The following is an 8,523-nucleotide window of genomic DNA, read 5'->3' as shown; positions in this document are numbered from 1 at the left end:
AAAGTCCATTAAATTTAACAGTAAAAACGGAGAAAGAACGGTGACATAAGAAAAACTGTGCGTGAACAACTAATAAAAAACGTCCGCTGTTTGCAAAAGACGTCCGAAAATAATGATCATGTTCGTTATTTTGACGGCCGTGGTAAAAACGTCCGTTATTCAATGCACTGTGCGCATTGGACCTCCGTCTTCCCATTGACTACAATGCATTGCCATTACAGTCAGTTAAATCGCGGCAAAAACGGACGTTTTTTTTAAATATGAAAATTGGCCGCCTTTTCAATATTTTTGACGTTGTGTGAACATAGCCAGATGTTGCAGCCATGATGTGAGAGGGCTTTTCACACCAGCAAACTCTATAAGGGTGCCTTTACACCTACCGGATCTGCAGCGGATTTCACGTTGCGAATTCGCAGCGAAATCCACTGCGGATCCAGTGTCATTTAACCCTATGACAATAAAATATTCGCAGCGGGATTTACATCCCGCTGCAAGTATGTAGATTAACCCCCTTGGCGGCCGGAGTGTAACTTACACTGACAGAGGCATCCATCCTCCCGCCCGCACAGACCGCTTTTAGATCGTCCCTGCGCAATCAATCAGTGGTCTTTGCGGGCGGGATGATGGGGGCCTCGGTCAGTGTAAGTGTAAGTTACGCTTCAGCTGCTGAGGGGGTACTTGAAAGTAAGTAGCTGTTTTTTTCTACTCTTGGATAATCCCTTTCACCCCACATTACCTGTCTAGTATTGGAAGTGTGGTATAATAGATGGCTTTCTGCTCCACTTATTCTGGTCCTTCATGCAAATTAAGGGCTTTCAGAAGGAAGTCGAAATACTGTTCCTCCATGTCCTAAACCTTTGTATACCCTAAATCCCTTATACTATCTATGTAAAAGCATTCGACTCCCGGCATCTGGAGAAAATGTATGCTGCCCTAGGGAGTCCTGGGAACATGGATACAGCCATAGGCTGTATCCATGTTTTTCTGCCAGCCCTGGGGCAGCATTCAACTTCTCCAGAGACTGGGAGTCAAATGCCAAGCCTTCACGTTCAGACAAACGTTGTTGAACCCAAACGTTCGGCAAGTTCCCGCAACACTACAGAGGGGTTATCCAGCTTTAGTAAAAAGCACAGCTACTATCTTGTAAAAACAGCATCACCCCTTTGCTCAGGTTGTGTGTGATATTACAATTCAGCTCCATTTACTTCAATAAAACTGAGTTGCAGAACCCAAACGCAAACTGGAGACGAGCATACCCTAGCAGAAGTTTACTTAAAGGGGTATTCCCCCCAAAATTATTTTTGCATTAATATGTTCCCCACCCCCAGCTTTCCAATATCAATTTATTATGGATGTTTTGCTGTTATCTAGGTGCATTCACCCCCACCAAACGCAGAGAATCATCAAATCTTAGTCCAACCCAACAACACTCCCTGCTCCTGGCCCCACCCTCTGTGTCGGGACCACGTGTCCTCCGTCTCTTCAATGGGCTGGGTTAGTGGTTCTTACCTGGCACACTAAAGAGAGAGGGTGATCTACTAACAGCAACTCCCTTCAGCTATCGCTTATTCATTGTATTGGTGATTTTCTATGCTCCTGCTATCAGTGTGTGTCGGGGCAGGCTGCACTCTGGAGCGGCAGCTTCTCCAGGTCTGCATGGGAGAAGTGGGAGCAGTGACAGTGTCGCATCAAACCCAGCCTGGGATTGATCAGGGATCTGTGTCCCCAGATCAGTTGCACAGAGCACTGTAATATGAGTAGCTCTTGTTGCCCAGACACCTCTGCCGGCTCTACTGCTCCATCCCTGTAGATCTGCCCTGCTGGGTCCTCCCTGTATCGTTCTGCCCCGACATTCCTGCTAACAGCCCGGGCTGGAGGCGCTATCACCATCACTCACTACCTCTGAGTGGCTCCTGTTGCATCGGGCTGTGAGCAGTAATGTCGGGGCAGAACGGTACAGAGAGATTGCACTGTATCCCTCCTGACTGCTACCTCCCGGTGCTCAGCGGCTGCACCCACCTGCGGCCCCACTGCATTATCACCTCTCAGGGCTCACCTGCGGCCCCCCTGCACTGTCACCTCCGGGGGCTCTGCGGCAGCGCTCACCCGCGCCCCCCCGAACTGTGTGCCCCCTGGCTGTGGTCTCCTCCCGGGGCTTAGCAGCAGCGCTCACTGGCCCCCCACCCCCAATCTCACCTATGGCCGCCTGCAGCCACCCCCCCCCACTGTGTGCCCCCTGGAGCTCACCTATGGCCGCCCGCAGCCGCCATCCCCCCCGCACTGTGTGCCCCCCCTGGAGCTCACCTATAGCTGCCCGCAGCCGAATAACCCCCTGACTCCCTGCCTCAACTCTTCTACCTCAGTAACTCAACTCTGCTATTTCACTACTTCAACTCTCCTGCCTCACTACTTCAACTCTCCTGCCTCACTACTTCAACTCTCCTGCCTCACTACTTCAACTCTCCTGCCTCACTACTTCAACTCTCCTGCCTCACTACTTCAACTCTCCTGCCTCACTACTTCAACTCTCCTGCCTCACTACTTCAACTCTCCTGCCTCACTACTTCAACTCTCCTGCCTCACTACTTCAACTCTCCTGCCTCACTACTTCAACTCTCCTGCCTCACTACTTCAACTCTCCTGCCTCACTACTTCAACTCTTCTGCCTCACTACTTCAACTCCTCTACATCACTACTTCATCTCTGCTATTTGACTACTTCAACCTCACTAACTCAACTCTGCTACTACAAAATCTCGACTCAACTACCTCAACTACCTACCTCAACTCTTCTATATCTAGTGGATATCAGTTCTGCTACATCATGGACCAATCAGGCATAAGCATTGCATGATGGGAGATTTAGTTTCCTGGTTGGTGAAATGTTGGCTACAGATTGGCTTTTAGAAAAACTTGTAACTATGGAAGGGAAGCAGCTAGAAAGTCAGGAGAAGGCTCAAAATACTCGGGGGGAAGGCTTGGTGAGTAAGATTAGCTAGGTTTGGGAGCATTTTATCTTTTTAGCTCTTGGGGGGAATACCCCTTTAAGACCTAAGTCTAAAATGCCGTTTTAGTAAATTACTTTTACTAACATTTACCACAGTGGTTCATGCTGCTTGAAAATCTGGTGTGTTGTTAGACTGTCTAGTCTAACATTTATTAGTTTGCTTACTTTCACCAACTATTGGTAAAGGAGAAGTCCGGTGAAACTTTTTATTAAAGTATTGTATTGCCCTCCAAAAGTTATACAAATCACCAATATACATTTATTACGGGAAATGCACATAAAGTGTTTATTTTTCCCTGCACTTACTACTGCATCAAGGCTTCACTTCCTGGATAACATGGTGATGTCACTTCCTGGATAAAATGGTAATGTCACGACCCGACTCCCAGAGCTGTGCGGGCTGTGGCTGCTGGAGAGGATGATGGCAGAGGGATGCTCAGTGTCCCTCCAGTGCCCTGTGTCCCTCAGTGTCCCTCTGCCATCATCCTCTCCAGCAGCCACAGCCCGCACAGCTCTGGGAGTCGGGTTGTGACATCACCATGTTATCCAGGAAAAGAAATCACCATGTTATCCAGGAAGTGACATCACCATGTTATCCAGGAAGTGAAGCCTTGATACAGTAGTAAGTGCAGGGAAAAAAGCACTTTATAAGCATTTCCCGTAATAAGTGCATATTGGGGATTTGTATAACTTTTGGGGGCAATACAATACTTTAATAAAAGTTTTTGCTGGACTTCTTTAAAATGTTTGAGGAAGTCGCTCTCTCTCTCTCTCTCTATCTACTGTATATCTAACAGAGAAACTGCAGCACTCCAATGCAGTAATCCACTGCAAACAGTGCTTCTTTTATACCACAACAAACAAGCAGCTTGAGCTTGTTTGCTTTGCGGCTTGCAGTGGATTACTGCATTGGAGTGCTGCGGTTCCTCTATTTGATATTGAAGTAAGGATTTTGGTAGGATTATTTGCTGCAGGCACCTACTTCAGAGCTGTGCCCCATGCTTGTGATTCTATCCTATGTGAGGTAATTTTAATGGAGAAGTCCGGACGTTTTTAAAATGTAGCAGTCGACAAGGACAGGGAATTTCATCAGTATGAGCTTGCCTCTCGGGCACTCAGTGAGTGGGATGGAACACTACTCCAGTCACTGATTGGCTGAGCTGCCAGTCCATCAGCTGGGACAGGCCTTCCCTGACATCATCACAACTCAGGGGAAGATGCCTTCTGCTGGGGGTCCACAGGCCGGTCCAGCCTCACACCGCGGGCACGGGGAGAGGTAAATTCATACTCCTGATCAAATTCCTCCCTGCTGTCAGATTTTAAAAAGGGCCGGACTTTTCCTTTGATATAAAATATGTCCTAAGAATATGTGTAGCCCATACCAGGGCCCTGCACCATTTATGTCCAGTATACTGGGAGCAGTTGTTTCCCCTTTATCTGTTTCCAGGCTGTACTCTTCTACCTGTATTTTACATGTATAGGATATGGAAGGTAGAAATCTCCATATTTACAAGCCTCAACCCTGTTATTATATTGTCAGGAATTCATGATATGATCCTTGTTTATAGATCAGGATTTATCACACCACATCACTACTACCTGAGCCAGAAGACTGTGCTAAGTAATATGGCTAAGTTCACTCAACAGGATTTTGAGTGTGACTGACATCTGTATGCCTGTATAGGTGTGACATCTGTATACCTGTATAGGTGTGACATCTGTAAATATAATAGAATGTCATTTTGTGTTGTTCAGGTTTTTAGCCACCAGTATGAAGAGGCATGAGATCTACCTGTGGGCCCTCAGATGGACATACTCCATGAAGAAGCATCGGCTACTGCCCCAGCACAACCAGCTCCTCCGGATGGGATTTACCGCTCGGCTGCCATCATCTGGTCAATAACAGAAAACAGACAAACTATTAGCTGTGAATATATCTGTAACCTGATAATCCGCATGAGATGATATAATTGTATATCATAGCACAGGACTCTATCAATGGGTACGGATGAGAGAGAGGATGGCTAAGAACATCCATCACCAGACAGACACAAAGAGGAAGCAGAAATAACCATCTCTGGTAGGTGGAACATTGGGAAGGTAAAAAGGGTTATAAAAAAAAAAACAACAACTGATAAACCTATATCCCTACAGTACAGAAACCGGTCTCACTGATGGACTCTCTTATAGTTCTCGGGTGGTTGATAACTGCAGGTTCATTCTTATAATATCAGGCGTGTTAATAATCTTTCTTTGCTATAATTTTTATTCATAATTCTAATGTAATACGGCCAGGATGGGGAACATGAGGATGGGATGTATGAAGACTGAGCCCCCGGATACACAGAGGTACTTATCCCTAGGTCCATTAATGGATGATTTTATACATAGTGATCTACTATATGGAACTTTATCAAGACCCCAGACCCAAGACTAGTGGCTTCTATAGACCCCATATGTCATAACAAAGACCATAGACTCAGACCCCCCCATGTCATATATAATCCCCAGACCCCATATGATAATTACACACCCCAGATTCAGTCCCTGAGTCTATAAAGATCCAAGAAAAAAACAAAATGTAAAATATAGACCTCATATACACCCCCCCCTATGATATACAGACCCCAGAAATAGATACAATGTCATATAAAGACCCCAGAGTCCAAGTCATTTATAGACCCAGACCCCATATGTGAAATACAGCCTTGGATCCACCATCATATACCAACCGCAGACTCAGACCCAATGTGATACACAAAACCTATATTACACCATCACTCATCCTGCAGGAGCTGTACCTCAGCGGATCAGGGCAGTGTGGTCAGCAGCGGTCAGGGCAGTGAGGTCAGGAGCGGTCAGGGCAGTGTGGTCAGGAGCGGTCAGGGCAGTGTGGTCAGGAGCGGTCAGGGCAGTGTGGTCAGGAGCGGTCAGGGCAGTGTGGTCAGGAGCGGTCAGGGCAGTGTGGTCAGGAGCTGTCAGGGCAGTGTGGTCAGGAGCTGTTTCCAGTACTTATCAGCTGCTGTATGTCCTGCAGGAAGTGGTGTATTCTTTACAGTCTGATACACTGCTCTCTGCTGCCACCTTTGTCCGTGACAGGAACTGTCCAGAGCAGCAACAAAATCTGTGCTCTCCAGACTAGAAAGAATACACCCCTTCCTGCAGGACACACAGTAGCTGGTAAGTACTGGAAGGCCTGAGTATTTTTAACAGAAGTAAATTACAAATCTCTGGCACTTTCTGGTACCAGTCGATTTGAAAGAATTTTTTTTTTGCTGAACTACCTCTTTAAAGGGGTATCCCCCCCCCCAAAAAAAATGGCCCCCCACGCCACCCCCCCCCCCACTCAACAGCGGCGGCACATCCCCGTCACTCACACCAGCACCCAGCCACCCCAAACCCCCCCCCCGGGACTCACCGGCCGGCACATCCCCGTCACTCACCGGCACTCCTCAGGGGGCTAGCCAACCCCCCCCCCCACCACCACCTGGCCGCGGCTCATCAACAGCGGCGCCCGAGCCGCCCGACACATCCGCCCCAGCTCTGCTACAGCGCTCATTCAGCTCTGCTACAGCGCTCATTCAGCTCTGCTACAGCGCTCATTCAGCTCTGCTGTAGCGCTCATTCAGCTCTGCTGTAGCGCTCATTCAGCTCTGCTGTAGCGCTCATTCAGCTCTGCTGTAGCGCTCATTCAGCTCTGCTGTAGCGCTCATTCAGCTCCGCTGTAGCGCTCATTCAGCTCCGCTGTGGCGCTCATTCAGCTACGCTGTAGCGCTCATTCAGCTCCGCTGTAGCGCTCATTCAGCTCCGCTGTAGCGCTCATTCAGCTCCGCTGTAGCGCTCATTCAGCTCCGCTGTAGCGCTCATTCAGCTCCGCTGTAGCGCTCATTCAGCTCCGCTGTAGCGCTCATTCAGCTCCGCTGTAGCGTTCATTCAGCTCCGCTGTAGCGCTCATTCAGCTCCGCTATAGCGCTCATTCAGCTCCGCTATTTCGCTCATTCAGCTCCGCTATATCGCTCATTCAGCTCCGCTATATCGCTCATTCAACTCCGCTATATCGCTCATTCAACTCTGCTATATCGCTCATTCAGCTGTGCTATATCGCTTATTCAGCTGTGCTATATCGCTCATTCAGCTCTGCTACATCATGTACCAATCAGACATAAGCATTGCATCATGGGAGATGTAGTTGTCTGGCTGGCGCCATGTTGGATATAGTTCGGCTTTTTGAAAAACTTGTAATTATGGAATGGAAGCAGCTAGAAAGACGGAAGACGGCTCAAAATTCTCAGGGGGACTTGGTGAGTAAGATCAGCTAGGTTTGGGAGCATTTTATTTTTTTAGCCCTTGGGGGGAATACCCCTTTAAAGAGAACATGTGACACTAAGAATACAGTCCAATCTACTGACAGCATGTTACAGGGCAGGAGGAGGAGGAGTTCATTCTGCCCTAAGTAGTCACATGGGTGGTCCTACTTATACCAGCAATCTGTATATATTTGTGCAAGTAAAGAAGTGTCAGTCACTGAGTAGGACTGCTTAAAGGGAATCTGTCAGGTCAGTACCAGGTACAGAGCTGCAGACACAGACAGACAGGTGGTAGGGAGATAAAACAAGTGATGCTTTTGTCTTTGCTGATGGCCATTTGCAAAGTTATAAAACTGCATTTTTCCTCAGAAGCAGAAGTGCCACACCTGTCTGCAGCTCCACCTGGTAGGGACCTGACAGATTCCCTTTAACTGTTAGTTAACTAGTAAAGAATGAGCAAAGTATTCAAGTGGGTGGTGCTACAGTTTTCTCTATAGGCACACTTTTAGACTCAGACAGCTGTCAATCACAGAATAGGCCCGCCCACAAGACTAATTAGGGCAGAATAAGCGAAAAGTTACATGAATTAATGACAAGTTATCCTGGGACTTCTCCCAAATCATTATATATATATATATATATATCAGACTGGACTGTATTATTAATATGACAGGTCCCCTATAATGGAGAATGACCCGACCTCCCTAGTGAGGGTCACAGGAGTTTTGTTGATGCGCCCAGGGTCAGGGTCAGCACCCGATGAGCTGGGACAAGTCCTGGGACCACCTGGGCCCCAATGTCGGCCATTGTTTTCTGCTTTGTACACATTAGTAGGTAAATGACACAGTAACCCCACAATCCATGATATGTGCTGAGGATGAGGATAGTATTCCCTGTATTACAGGGTAACATCTAGGACCTGCAGAAACACCTCCCCATATGTAACCCATGTGTATACGGTGTAATATATCTATGTATCTGCCTATACAAGACACATTGTCCCTCAGCCAGGAAAACAACATGGCGGCTGCTGCATATAGTTCTAGATGGAGGAAGGACAAGAAACAGGACAACGGCTCCAATATATACAGCAATGTGTATAGTAATACTATAGGAGGCCTAATATTATAGCAGTGGGATCCCCTATACATATATGGGTCTCTACGGCAACAGCCAACAGCCAATAGGATCGCAGGATTAGATTTCAAAC

Source organism: Dendropsophus ebraccatus, chromosome 8, assembly GCF_027789765.1.
Source record: "Dendropsophus ebraccatus isolate aDenEbr1 chromosome 8, aDenEbr1.pat, whole genome shotgun sequence".
Taxonomy (NCBI): Eukaryota; Metazoa; Chordata; class Amphibia; order Anura; family Hylidae; genus Dendropsophus; species Dendropsophus ebraccatus.
The sequence above is the reverse complement of the archived record's forward strand: the minus strand, read 5'-3'. Positions refer to the sequence as shown.